Source organism: Malania oleifera, chromosome 7, assembly GCF_029873635.1.
Source record: "Malania oleifera isolate guangnan ecotype guangnan chromosome 7, ASM2987363v1, whole genome shotgun sequence".
In the NCBI taxonomy this organism is placed as follows: Eukaryota; Viridiplantae; Streptophyta; class Magnoliopsida; order Santalales; family Ximeniaceae; genus Malania; species Malania oleifera.
Genome location: NC_080423.1, coordinates 111,322,707 through 111,338,293, shown reverse-complemented (window position 1 = coordinate 111,338,293; position 15,587 = coordinate 111,322,707). Strand labels below are relative to the sequence as shown.

Sequence of the window (15,587 nt, the reverse complement as noted above, 5' to 3'; positions counted from 1 at the left end):
GTTAAAAATTCAGCTTTTAATTCAAAGTCGAAGCATATATAGACAAAATACAACTTTATCCGTTTCCTTGTTGAAGATTAGCTGGTAATACTTGAGAAGATCTGTGGATCTAAGAACCTGGTAGACATGTTGACTAAGGGTGTCACCATTGAGAAGCTGAAGCTGTGTGCATCTTTAGTTGGTCTTCTAGCTTAAGGACAGGAGGATGAGTTGCAAGGATGAGGGATTGTTCCTTTGGAGGATTGCAGTTGATGTTGGTGATTGAACTAGTCTCTAAGTGGGAGATTTGTTGGGCTTTGTGGAGCCTAGTTGCGTTTGATCCGGATGATGACCCGAACTGAATTAATGTTGCGTGTTTTTTAATGAGAGATTTTAATCCTAAGTCTTAGTCCATGGAGCGAAGGCTTGGGTCCGAGGGCAAGGCCATTGGGAAAAATTTTTGAGCCCATTTTTAGCCTATTGCTGTGCGCAGGATATAAAATTATTGTTTTTCCGGTGATTAGGGTTAGCCGTCGTTTTTTGTGAGAGAGACGCAATTTTTTAGAGAGAATCGCACTCTGTAATTTTTTCCTGATAATAGTGAAATCCCTACAACTCCATGGATGTAGGCAAATTGTTGAACCACCTAAATACTGTCTTGTGCGTGTGATTAATTTTCCTTTGGCGTATATTTTCTCTATTCTGTTTCTCACATGATTTGGGAATTTCGTGTTAACTCCTTTCAAGTGGTATTAGAGCCGACGGTTCGTAACTCTGGGTGAGCGACATTGTAAAAGTTGAGACGTGAAGCTAATTCTCTTGACGTGCTAACAGTTGGAGGACCAATTGTGTGACCGAGGCCAATAAGGATCATCTAGGGCTAGGATGGATCCGAATAGGGTCAAGATGTGGGAGGTAGGATTGGTTCGGAAGCACGTGGAATGCAATCCGAGGCACGTAAGGCGCCAGTGGTAAGGCCCACTTGAGCAACTTTTGGGGAATTGGGGTTAGTCCCATAAGGGAGACGGTTTCCGTTAAAAGGGGAGCAGTTGGAACTCACAAGTGAGGGGGAGATTGTTGAGAATTCCATTTGTGAGTTTGTCCCACATTGAAAGAATTGAGTGGATGATGGGTGCTTGTATACATGGTTGGGCCCAAGACCCAATAGGCTTAAGCTTTTGGGTCAAGCTGGTGCTCATTCATGTGTATTAAGCCCACCCATGGACTCCTCTGGTGCTAACACCTCATGTCTACATCCACTCTTTCAAGGAACAAATTGCCTTGAGCTTCCACTAATTACAAAACCTTTACGACCTCCTTGCTTCATTTGGTGGCAAGGACACCCATAACAACATGTTTAAGTAAGAAAGATGAAAATTTCTCAATAGAAAAGATTTACAAATGTAAGAACAAAAAGAAAGCTCTCAAGGAATGAATAAGTTTATGACACAAGGGTTTTTGAGAGATTTTCAAAAGTGAGCAAATTTGAGCACAATAGAGTTTTTGAGAGGTGAGATTTTGAGACTTTCAAGTATCAATATGTAATGCTTAGTTATTGTTCATTTGGCTTTAGAGGACATATTTATATGAAATGAGGTAAAAGTAAAACTAGCTGTTTTTGCCTATTGGGGTCTAATTACTGGTTGGGCCAGTTGACTTGACACTAGCTATTAGAGTAAAAATTAGACTGCTGAAGCCATTGATAGGGTGTATCGGTTGACCGCTCCATGCTATTGCCTTGGCCGGTCCGCCAGCCCAAGAGGGTGGGTAGACTATCTGGCCTATATTGCCAAGGTCGGTTGACCGGGCCCTATGGGTTAGGGTGATCTCCTAGGTTGCGAGCCTAGAACAGTCTCCTCTCTTCTCATTTTACTTGATTTAGTTACTTTTGTGCCATGATCATTCAATTTTTTTAGAGATTACATACTATACAACTTAGACAATACAATCAAATACAAAATGAAAGGGTCTTGAATATTCTTCAAGCTTTACCCATTTCTAAGTCCTTAAAAGATATTCTTTAAACTTGAGTTTATTAACAACCTGTGCATCACACTTAAGCTCAAAGTAGTTAGTTTTTAAGTAGTTTGTTATCATCAAAATTAAGCCATGAAACCTTGGGCTAACAATCTCCCCTTTTGGATGATGATGAACTCCTTTTTGAAAAATGGGGGCTAAAGGCTCCCCCTAAATATATGCGTATACAATTTGAAGAAATTTCAGTAGAGTTTTAGCTTGAAAATCTTAATAATCCATTTACATTCATCAAATTGTGCTCATATGTCTATATCAAAGACTACATTTCAGCGTTGCCACCAATGTGTTCACAAAATGTCAATTAATGAGTTCATAACAACCATACAACAACAAAATACTCAATCAGAATCCATCATTCACAAGTCATAATTCATAATCAACATTCACAATTCGATGTTCATGATTCATATGTTATCAGCCAACATACATAACCTATTTTTCAATATTTTCCACCTTTATCAACATAAAAAAAGAACCAAAAAAGGGGAAGAGAAAAATGAACATACATAACCAAGCAATTTAGACACAAAATAAAGGTATAAAATCATGTCCATAACCACATAAAGGTGTCCAGTTCACACCACAACAACATAGATGAATGCAAACAACCAAACAAAGTCAACGCAAATTTTGATTAAATCAGAGGTGACACGGAGGCAGATACTGATGTGCAAGGAACCACATCATCTGCTGGAACTGCTACTGTTGATCAGTGCGCATCTGATCCTTATGCTACATAATATGTTGGTGGAATGAAGTAGGCTTCTGATCAATAATATCTCATGTAGCTTGCTACTCTGCAATGATGGAGTCCGTTTGTCCTCTTGTACTGCACTGCTCCAAACATAGTTCTTGTACCCTATTGCTCATCTCAATCATGTCATCGCGTGTCACTCATTCATCGTCCAAGTTATGTTTATCTTCCTTTTCATCCTTAGAGTTAGATTGGGGCATAAATTGGGCTAAGTGCATATGGGTAGGAGTGGAACAATCAAGGCCATTTGGTTTAGAAGCCAAATAGCCACATCCTATATAGAAAACAGGGAGTTGACTTGGAGGAAGAGGAAGAGAAGGACTTAAAAGTATCCATCATGTAATTTAGAATGATACGGCCAGGATTAAGTTAGATTTGATTGATGAGGGGAAATAAGATTTTGGCTTGAAAGCCAGTGAAAGCACCAAAGTGACCGTCCTTAGGGATGATGTTATGGGCAATAATGAGAGTTGTAATGCGTAATTTGGGAGATAACTAGGTTGTTTTATGGATATAATTGAATGTGGCATAAACTTGGTCACGAGTGGGAAAAGGATGAGCAAAACCTCCAACAACAGGTTTATAGTAAAGATTAAAGAATGCCAAATTTTCAACACAAAGTTCGCTAAAAATCAACGCACGATTCACAACAAAAGACTGACTTCAAACCTTAGTGGAAAAAGATTGGCGATCCTTATGAGCTTCAATGTTCTTGTAGAATTCTCAAATAAAAGGGGGCCTTCAAATTTAGACAAGGAAAAGAAATTTAACCAACCAATTGCCTCAAACATACTAGCAATACGTAAAGTCATGAATTGAGGTAGAGTTTTGAGCTTACCATAAAACATGGTGTTATTGTTGAAGTTCCTTGGGTTACTCGTTATGCGGAGATGGAGCAGGAGTAGGAGAACACTAGGGAGGAGGAGGAGGACGTGAGTGTTCTTTTGTGCCATCCTTTTGAAGCGGCTACCATGGGGTGCTTCACTTGTTGATGCCATTTTGAGAAAATAAACTAGTGAAAGTGAAGAGGAGGAAGAAAGTAAGGAATGTAGCGAATATATCTAAGGAGAAATGAAGGTTTGGGAGGTTGAATTGAAGAGAGAATGAGAGGAAAGGGGGTTTCGGAGCTGGAGAGAAAGAAGTGGACAAAAATGTGACTTTTCGTGTTTTAAAAAAGTTTTCGCCAATAAGCTGGTCGATCATCTACAGAGGCCCTCGATCGCCTCACCTTATTGCCAGGGCCGGTCGGTTGCCTCCGTGGGCTGGTCGATCGACCTTTTTGTAATATGAATTTTGGGCCAAAAAGTAATCCAAGAAAGAGGGGGATTCAAAGAATAAGATGATGTGACATACAAAAGTATAACAAAACACATCAAATAGCCAATAATGACTTGCATCAAAAGAATTGAAATAAGTCAAGGATAGACAAGCCAAGTTCCTTCCTATTGTGCAAAATTTATCCTTACTAAGGGGTTTTGTAAAAATATCGTCAAGTTGATTTTTAGTGGGCACAAAAATAGGTTCAATATCCCTTTTTTGCATGAGATTTTTAGTCAAGTTAATTGCACTAGGTTATTACACGTAATAGGAATACTTGCAAATTTCAAACCAAAATCAAGTTGTGTTTCTTTCATCCAAATAGTTTATGCTACACTATTGCTGGTTGCTATGTATTCGAAAACTGTCGTGGAAAGTGCAACGAAGTTTTGTTTTTTTCTAAACCAAGCTGCAAGTGTGTCTTGGGAAATGACAAGTCCCATTAGTACTCTTATGGTCCATTTTGCAATCGAAAAAATTAGCATCCGAATAACTTAAAGGTTCAAAAGATGTACACTTAAATTCCAAAGTCCTAATTTTTGATTGCCCACAAGATATTGAAAGAGACATTTTATGGAAACTAAGTGTGATTTCTTAGAATTAGCTTGCAATCTAGCAAACATGCAAACACTAAACATGATACCTGGTCTACTTGCGGTTAAATAAAGAAGATTACAATCATACTTCTATATTGCTTGATATATATGCTTATACCTTGTCAAGCTTGGTTGAGGTACACATGGGAGTGCCTAACTTTTTTACTTCATCCATTCCAAACCTCTTGAGTAACTCTTGATTTGGTTGATGAAAATTCCATCTTTCCTTTGCTTTATTTGGAGTCCAAGGAAGAAGGTGGACTCCTCCATCATGCTCATCTCAAATTCATCTTACTTTTTTTTTTTTTTTTGTTAGTAGCACCAAACATAATAACATCCACATAGATCAACAAATGCATGTCATTATCTTTAGTTTTAATAAATAATGTTGTATCAACCTTCCCCATTTTAAAACCTTTTTCAGTGAGAAATTTACAAAACCTTTCATACCATTCTCTAAGAGTTTGCTTTAAACCATTTAAGATTTTTGGAAGTTTGAAAGCATGATTTTTGAAAATTTTCATTTTCAAAACTAGGAGGTTCCTCAACATATACTTCTTCCTCAATGAATCCATTCAAGAAAGCACTCCTAACATCCATTTGATATTAATTGAAATTCTTGTAACTAACAAAGGTGAGCAATATACGAACAACTTCTAATCTAGCAATTGGAGCAAAAGTTTCATCATAGTTAATTCGTTCTTCTTGACTGAAACCTTAGCAACAAGTCAAGCATTGTTTCTTGTTACAATTTTGGATTCATCAAGTTTGTTTTTATAAATCTATTTTGTTCCAACTTACATAATGATCATTAGGTCTTTCAACTAGATTTCAAACTTTATTTCTTACAAATTGATTTAATTCCTCTTGCACAACCATTACCCAACTTTCATCAATTATAGCATTATTTATGTTTTTGGGTTCAATTTGAGATGGAAAAGTTGTGTTATTCACAAAGTTATTCTTTATTTTTCAAATTTTCATTTTCTTCTTTCGAATCACTTGTAGGAGAGCTAGATGAAATTTTAACTTCCAATATATACATTTTCTTTTCTCGAACAAAAAGGTCCGTTTTCTCTTGAGCTCTTTATATTTGGTGCCTAGGGCCTTTAAAACATCATATATTTCATTAAGGGCATCAAATAGTTCATCATATGAAGGTTGAACAATAAAAAGAGAGTTACCCTCCTCTTTGTCCTCAATAACCATGAGGCATAGGTTTGTAGCTTCGCAGTCAGAGTTTGAATTAGAGTCACTATCCTCCCATGTTGCGTTGAAAGCCTTCTTCTTGAACCTTCTCTTGTCCTTTTTGAGAGTTGGGCAATCTTGTTGAATATGACCCGGTTTCTTGACTGATAGCAAATGATTTGATCCTTCTTGCTAGCTTCTCCTTTCCATTCATCTTTCTTCTTCTCGATGAAACTCTTGAACTTCATAGTGATGAGTGTGTCATGTGGAATGTGACCCAGTTTCTTGCACTAATAGCAAATGATTTGATCCTTCTTGCTTGCTTCTCCCTTACATTCATCTTACTTCTTCTTGATGAAACTCTTGAACTTCCTAGTGATGAGGGTGATGTCTTCATCACTATTTTCCTCCTTGTTTTGTGTAGACGTAATTGCAAGTGTCTTCCTCATGTCTTTTATTTCTGTTGACCTGTTGGTTTCCATTTCATGAGCTAAAAGGGATCCAAGCAACTCTTTTAATGGAAGTGCTTCTAGGTCTTTCGAGTGACGGTCTTCTTAGCCTCTTACTCCTTTGACAAACACCTAAAAATTCTTTGCATAAGTTTAAAATTAGTACAATCCTTGCCAAGAGATTTGAAGACATGTATGATATTTGTAGATATAGTAAACATATAATTGATCTTCTCATCATGTTTTATTTCAAACATTTCATATTCGATTACAAGCATATTAATTTTAGATAACTTTACCATAGATGTTTCCTTATGTGTCACATGGAGAGTGTGCCAAATTTGTTTTGTAGAAGTGCATTTTTAGGCCAGTTCCTCATTTGTTTTCTCATTGTGTTAGCCATCCATTTTCCAATTCGCCTCCCATTCGTTGAGTTTGACCCTCGCAATGCGAATAATACTTTGCCTCACTGCCTCATGTTCTTCATTGCCGAATTGATATAAGTGAAAAAGCTTTCCTCTTTGTTCTGTTTGTTGTTGGGAGAACTATGAGAAAGGAAGGGAGTCTCTCTTGTTAGAGCGGTAGATAGCTTGACCAAAAGTCAACCTGGTTCCAACTATCTACCAAAAAGCCTTAAGCCCTTCTTGGCTTACTGAGTTGGATCGATTTCAATCACTAGCCTTGGCTACTTTGTCTTAGCCTTAATTCCATCAGCATCTTTATATTGTTTAGCAGGCCCTTCTTAAGTCTCTTCTTCTAGTCTCAAAGCGTGCTCTCCATTTGGAGCTTTCTAGCTACGGAACTCACCTAATTCATCATTGTAGGAGCTCTATTAGTAAATTATGACTGCTGCGGAGTTTACTACTATTGCTAGGGAAAGGAAATCATACAGTTCAACTTTAGGGTCTTAGCCTTCTCCCATTTTAAGTCATAGGCAGCGTGTGGGAAAGCTGAAATCCTCCCATTCTTATAATGTCTACTTTTGTGCCTTCGTCAAGTGCATAATGAAGTGTGTTCAAGACTTCTCCATTCTCCACAATGGTTGGGTTACTTAAAAAAAATATGACCTTAATGGCAAGAAATAAATGCTCACAAAAAATTAGTACAAATACACAAAAGTAAATGAGATAGGGAGAAGAAAAGCGTAAACTCTTTATTGTGGGTCGGCTTGCTCAAGCCTACATACGCTTTTTCAAGGAGAAAATTGCCTTGAGGTTCCATTAATACTAAAACCTTTATAATCCCTTTGCTTCACTTGGTGGCAAGAACATTGCTTATAACACGTTTGAATGAGAAAGATGAGAATTCCTCAGTAGAAAAGATTTACAAATGTAAGTACAAAAAGAAAACACTCAAGGAATGAATGAGTTTATGGCACAAGTTTTTTTGGGAGATTTTTAAAAGTTAGCAAATTTGAGCACAATAGAGTTTTTGAGAGAGGAGAGCTTTTGACTCTTTCAAATATTAGTGTGTAATGCTTAGTTATTGTTCATTTGGCTTTAGAATGCATATTTATATGAAATAAGGTAAAACTAGTCGTTTTTACCCGTTAAGGTCTAATTACTGGTCGGGCCGCTCGACTGCTTATAGAGGCCAGTCGACTCGACACTAGCTGTTAGAGTGAAAATTAGACCATTGAAGCCACTAATAGGGTGTATCGGTTGACCACCCGTTTGAGTTGGTTCGACCACTCCATGTTACTGCCTAGGCTAGCCAGCCAACCCAAGAGGGGCGGCACACTACCTAGCCTATATTGCGAAGGTTGATCGACCAGGCCCAAAGGGCCTAGTCTCCCTTAGGCTACCAGCCTAGAACAATCTCCTCTCTTCTCATATTACCTGATTTAGTTACTTTTGTTCCATGATCATTCAATTTATTTAGAGATTAAATATGATACAACTTAGAACATACAATCAAATACAAAAATAAAAGGATCTTGAATATTCTTCAAGCTTTGCCCATTTCTAGGTCCTTAAAACATATCCTTCAAGCTTGAATACATTAATAACTTGTGCATCACGATTAAGCTCAAGGTAATTAGTTTTTAAGTAGTTTGTTATCATTAAAATTAGGCTATGTAACCTTGGGGCTGACATAAAACTCCCCCCACACGTGCAACTCAACAATAAGTGGAGAGATAAACACGATAAATAACACCCATGATGGGGAAACACAATAATTTTTTAAAGACCGCACAATAAATGCGGGCAACAACACTAAAACCCAAGACCTCTTGGTCATGGTTTTAAATCGTAGTAGCGGGTAGCGTAACGTAACGGTAATGGGTGTAACAGGAAGCGGGAGTAGTGGATGTTACATAACGGGAAATGGGTGTAATGACTATGAATTTTTTTAAAGCATGCACACTTGTGCATATTAGCGTACTTGCATGTTGCAATCTTTTAGCCCTTCTTAGAAAGAGTTTGTGTATTTTGGATCCTTTAGTTCGAGTAACTAAGTTATTTGGTAAGGGCAACAAGTTTACATTTGTTTTAAATCACCATTGATAGAAAAATTACGCGTGTACGTATTTATACTTCTCATTGTTCTTATTTGTCATAAATTCTTATGTGTTCTAAATTAATTAATAAAACAAAATACATTATACACTCCATTAATATATTAGACACATAAGACATGCGAATAATACAAATATAAAATAGCTAGAAAAGAAAGAAGGTTGAAGTTGAAAAATATAGAACATAAATATCACATTACTAATATTGTCAAAATAAAATATTTTCCTAACAAGTTAGTATTTTCAAATTGTTAATTAATGCATCTCTTGTGAGTATTTAAAGAAATAGTAAATTTTGTTTCATTGTTATCCTCATTATAATCTTTTCCCCCTCTCGCCATATAGTATATTGAGAATGATTTGTGAAAGAGAGGGAAAAAGTGAGAAGAAAAAGTAAAAAATAAAATAATTTTTTTGATGTAACAGTCCTGTAGTGGTTATGTAACGGCTGTAGCAGCCTTTACGTAACGGTCGCGGTCTGTAACGACTGCTACAACCGTGATTTTTCTTTCCACCAATTTCGCGGTGTGAAACGGTATTGGTAACCCAAAAAACCATTACGTAACGGCGTTATGTAATGCTCGCGGCTGTTATTTAAAACCATGCTCTTGGTAACCTATTTTGATACCATTTTAGATTACCACTTTATCAAAAAGCTTAAGCTAATAGGTTGTGGGCCGACAATCTATATCAAGATTTAATAGTGCAATTGGAATATAAACTAGTCTAGACTTGGTAGTCATGGGGACTTGACTAGAGTGGTGAGTGCTTGGAGTTAAGTCAAAGACCTTGGTGTCTTTAGGTTTACCTAGGCCTCCTTGATAGGTCGTTTCCGTACAGGCTTTTTGCACAAGATAAATTGATGTTTGTTGACCGATTAGAGTTGCTATGTTACTGTGGAAAGTAGCCTATCTTGTGTAGACTTTAGTGATGGTTTGCGGGATTTGGTTAATCGAGTTGTAGAGTTGGTGAAGATGGGTTTGGTTAATTTCAACTATCAAAATTTGTTTTCCTGTGGTGGCATGAGTTCCCTTTAAGTTACTGATGATCATGATGGAGGAAATATAGAGAAGCAGGATAGGCATGTGCTGATCTTAGACTTTAGACAACTAAAATACTAGCAATGGTCACTGTTACTCATGCTCACAATAGGCATGAAAAATGTATTGGTGAGTGCCCATATTCGGGTGCTGCAGTTTAGGTGCAATTTGGACAAGTACATCAATGGAGGCTTTTCTTTTTCTTGGCAATAGACATGTAAAAAGGGGCATAATAAGTGAACATCAATTATGAATTACCAATAAAAATCTAGCACTTGTTGTAATTCTCGAAGTTGGAGCTCATACCCTTTTAAAATCTCAAAGCCAACCAATTGAATGCGTGTCCTACTGGAGATGAGTGACTTTGAAATCATTGATGACCTTGCAGAGAACCGAGCACAAATCAACAAGTCAAATATCTATTAAGTGGCAGCGTGATTTTAGGAATGAGAAGATCGCAAGAAGGAGAAACAAATTTGAGATTATTTTTTTCTCAAGTGACGAGACTTTTTTTTTCCAATTATTATTATTATTTTTATTTTCTAGTTTGCCTGGTGCTTCTCTTGGCGGCAACCATTTTTTTCAATCTGGTGCCACTTGTTTGTTCCTTTTTTCACTCTCATCATTGTAAATTGGAAGGACTATGTGGATTTATGAGATTGGTTGGAGGGTTTGTGTAACACCCCGGTCCCAACTTGCGGCCCAGGTGTTATTGTAGTAACGTCTGTGTACTTGATATACTTCTCAACAAATATATACGCAGCGGAAAACATAAACATCCATCAAACTATTACCAGAGTTCTAACTGCCTGATAGATACATACAGCTATTCCAACGTCCATATACAATACTGTATGATATTGACGCATCCTCGAGTCTTACAGCATTTTACAAGTTCTGAAAACCTATAACATAACCTACAAAATCGAGCTCATGGAGACGCTCACTCAAAAACAGATCGTTACTCTGTCCCAGTCCTTGCTAATCTCAACCTTGATAAGGACTTGAAAAGACAGTTTGTATGATACGGTGAGACACCTCTCAGTAAGGGACGATTAAGTTAATAATAGTTTGTGGCCAGCATGCTTTAAGTGTTTAACAAAAACATAAACATATATAATCACCGTTTCCGTAAAATACTTAGGCCATTTTCATCATATGAACAACCCCATAGTATACAACAACAATTACATAAATGTACAGATATGCAGGATAGGACACGCTATCAAACTCTATACTATGTATAAATCCCCACAATTGAGGTTGACCGCCTCTACTGTCTCAATACAGCTTGGGTACACGATCAAGAGGCAAACTTACACTAAGACTGCCCCTACTGTCTCAATACAGCCTGGGTTCATATAGATCAAAAGTATGGTGCCCTCACTGGCAACGGATCCGTGCCTACACTATCAGTCCCCAAGGTTCCTAAAGCATATCGTGCAATTTAAGCAATTTAAACACTCTTTTGAAATCATTTCACAAAACACATCATTACGTGAAATCCGGCCTGTAGTCGTCAAATAAACTTCTTGCATTTTTCACAACAGTTCCAGTATTTCACAACATCAACATCTACCACACAGTTTTTCACATTCAAAAACAACTCGAAAGTAAATATAAATAGTTAATATCACAATACGGGTTTTAAACAATGAAAACAACATTTCCAACCGGTGAAAAGGTCCGGAATGATAAGTACAATATTCTAAAAATATAACATTTGAATTTGACCAGTTGGTTTTGAAAATAAATCCGGTTTACCGAACCGAGGCCCGGAAACCCTAAAACTGCCGTAACTCGATATCTAAAAGTTATTTCAACATTTCAATTGATTCATATTGTATAAATCACTGTATTAACATAATCCGGAATTCAAGCCCTCGCTTTTCGAACCCCGAACCTAAACGGTTCAAAACAACGACACGAAAACCCCGAAACCTAATACTCGAAGAACAACACTTTAGTATAATCTCATATGCTATAGATCTACTGGACCAAAAGCAAAAACCGACCCTTACCTCGATTTTGGGAAAAAACTCGGAAATCTCCGAAATGAAATTTTGATTCGTAGAACTTGTAGAGATTCCTTCCCTGATCCACGTAGCGACATTAGATTGTCGATTCCGGCAACACACGGCCTCGAAATCTTAGAGAGAGAGAGAGAGAGAGAGAGAGAGAGAATGAGAGTTTATAAAGAAAAACCTAACTTAGCCTTTAAGTAATCAAAATAAATATCTCCTCCAAGATATTTATATGTAAATATCTCAAAATATCTCCTTTCAAAATATCTCCTCCAAAATATCTCCTTATTTATTTATTTTATATATATATATATATATATTTTGATCGGGTTACTACAGTTGGGATTTGGCATTGTGGGTTGTGGTGTATAATATGGTGTCAATTAGGGTTAAGGTTGCAGCTGGTTGATGTTAAGGATGATAGTGGATGATGTAGTGTGGGGGGACCAAATGTGGCTCAGACACTAAATTGGTGCAGGACTGGTTGGCAAAAAGAGGAAGTAACCAGAAAAGAAAGAGAAGACAAATGAATTTTTTTTTTTTTTAAAAGGGAAAATTGAAGCAACTCTATTTGGGTTTAATACTCAATTTTGCAAGCTATCCTCACAGTTAAGCATCAAGCATTTATTTAGTTTTATTCCTAAAACTAAGTAAAGAAGCACTTCAGGAAACAATATCAATCCCTAAAAATTAGAAAATTGTATAAATCTAAATCCCCCAAAACTGAAAATTACATAATTAGGAAAACCTTATATTACATCTATGCTTTCGGTAGACACAAAGGTCTTACAGAGCGCTATTCCCCTCAACTATGAGCCTTGTGGTTTCAATACGATCCAAAGCCAATGCTGATGGGAAAAAAACTGTCAGTCTTCATTAGTTCCAGTAGATATGGATTGCCTTCGAATTCTGCTGTCTAGCATCACTGCTCTTGGGTTTTTTATTGGCCAGTATTGAAAGTAGTCTTTTTATCCTTTTTGGGGCCTCCAATGACTGCCAGCCTCCAGTTATCTAGGATGCCTTTTTAGGTGTCATGGATCAAAGATATGCAAGGTTGGGACCTATCAAATTGAATGCTGGAAAAATTTGATCCTCTGAACTCTAATGGAATTTCTTTGTGGGTTCCAAAAAATGAGGAAGTATTTCTTGTCAACCTGACTCAGTTAATCTTTATGAAACCATTCTATTCAAGTGTATGTTTCGATGTGGTGAGAATTGAAACAGCACCTCATTTATTTTTACCCTGTGGCTATGCTTGGAGAATTTGGAATAATTTATTTGGTGTGATGGGAGAATTTTGGGTCTGTCCGGCATCAGTGGAGGAATTGTTGTCGATTTTGTTTAAGGGGTTTGGTAGAAGGAAGGAGAGGAAGACACTATGGGAGTGTGGTACTTTTGCAGAGCTGTGGGGATTATGGTTGGAGTGTAATACACCTTATGCACGTATTTTTTCAGGAAGGAAATCAAACTGGCAGCTGGTTTGGGAGGGGATTTATTACCTAGCTTATTTATGGTGTGTTGGGTTCGGTTGCTTTAAGAGAGTTCAATTTTTTTGGATATACAGCGAGATTGGAGAAATCTTCTGCTCTGAATTTATGTTTGTTTTCCAGCGTCTGTTTTATTAGTTTGTTTTTTCTGTTTTGACAGGAGAAGTTTTTTTTTTTTTTACTTTTGTAAATTCTTCTCTTATCAATGAAATCTCTTCTTTTGCTATCAAAAAAATAAAAAAACAAAAAAAAATAAAAAATGAAAAAGAAAAAACTGAAAGATGTTTCATGAGGCAACCTTGTTGCAACCCCGGGATGTCTACCTTCATTACAAAAAATGATGATTTTTTAGCTGCCGCTGTGATGAGGGCGGTTTACCTTTCCTTTCGACCCAAAAATTGGGCTAGCGGCTGCTAAATCTTATTATTCACTGTTTTGGGTTTAACAACATTCCCCTCAGGGAATGCCCGGACAAATTGAAACTGAATTGGCACAAGATAAATGTTAATGTACCAGTTCTTGATGAGAGTTTTACAGTCACCTAAGAAAATGCTTGAATGAGTTTGTATTAAATTGGCATAAGCGAAAAAAATAGATCTTCCAATTCTTAAGTAGAGTTTGACTGCTTGCAACCAATAATCATGTAGGAGTGACTGCTTTCCCAAATATGGCATCGGAAATTTTCTCTTTCACCGGGCGCAAGATAGAACAACAACTACTACTACAACAACCAAGCCTCAAGTCCATGTGCTTTCTCACTTGGGCCATCCTGGTAGCAGGTGAAAGCATCTCTCTTCAACACAGCAGATCACAACATTAACAGGTCAGGGTGAAAAGGTGAGAGGAAAGGGGATCCCCTGCCTGAACTTGTACTCTGGAGAATGGAGATAATCCAATGTTAAAGTGAAATGGAGCTACAATTAGATTCAGCAATTGCTGTGTATGTTATGTGGTTTTTAGTAGGATGTTCTCTAAAGAAACCTGGCTGGTTAGAGGCTCTAAATACATGAATCATACTCACTAACCTGTTTGCTGGAATTTCCAGTATGTGTGTGTGTGTGTGTGTATTTAACAGATTACAGATATGTAATATAGACATGTTTGTCTGCAATCATCTCCTTGCTGTCACAGGCTTTGCCCACACTAGTCAACTTTCGTGGCCTATAAAAATTTAAATTTTGCATTGTGTTGGATACTTTGTCATTCATAAGCTATACCCCTGAAAAATGTTTCTCTAGAACCTTCTGGACTTCATCTTTTCCATATATTATACAGTAGTTTGCACAGCAAACAGTCCACAGCAAGCAGACTTCTTCAAGATTTCAAAATTTTGCAGTAGGCTTATCAAGGGGGATTCTTTGGGAAAGACGGCCAAATTCAGATGGAGCCAAGCTGATCACCTTTAAGGAGGCTTAGGAATTATGTGTCTTCACTCTTCACCTTCTCTTTTCAGCAGATGGTCTATTCCCTCTTGTTTGGCAAGGAACATGTTCTATGATGACTTAGGCATGTGATGTGAAGGCATAAAATAAAAGGCATTAACAGCATCACCCCATTTTAAGCACAAGTCATTTACTTCACAACCTTGTAATGCAAAGATTGAAGTAAATCTAGATAAAGCTGTCCTCCCAGGTCTTAAAGACCGGCTTCTTCTGGTCTAGCTGGAAATTTTGTGAGCAGTTGCTAGCTTACTCCTTGGCTTGTATACATTGAAATAATATTACCAAACCCTTTAGCACAACTTCATTTCTTCAAGCCTCCTTTTAACCCACATAAGCTTTTGAATTACGAGCTCCATTCTTCATGTATTCAAGTGTTGAGGATGCTCGACTGAACAACAAAATTTGCCTTGAACCTAAAATAGCATTACCTGTACCAAAATAATAGTGGGGTTAGGACTGTACACGATTCGGTGCGGTTCGGTTTGGCCAGAACCAAAAACCGAACTGAAATTATGCTTTAATTGAAAACCAAAAATGTGGCGGTTCGGTTGTGGTTTTTCGGTTTTAAACTGAATTTTTTTACAAAAAAAAAACCTTTATTTTTCATAAAGTTGTTGAAAATTTATTGAGCATTTTAATTTTTTATAGGGACTCATAATTTTAACAAAATAAAATCTGTTAGGCACTTTTAACAAAAATATCCTTTATTTTTTATAAAGTTCTTAAAAATTTATTGAGGATTTTTATTTTCTATAG

At 37.0% G+C, this 15,587-nt stretch overlaps 1 long non-coding RNA gene across 1 annotated transcript in view; it reads left to right on the top strand.

Annotated features, from left to right (window-relative positions):
* Positions 1–14,500, top strand: part of LOC131159424 (uncharacterized) — a 32,775-nt gene extending 18,275 nt beyond the window's left edge. The window contains exon 2 of the long non-coding RNA XR_009137800.1: positions 14,037–14,500. This is a non-coding gene — a long non-coding RNA (uncharacterized LOC131159424). The remainder of the gene's footprint in view (positions 1–14,036) is intronic.
* Positions 14,501–15,587: the final 1,087 nt, after the last annotated feature.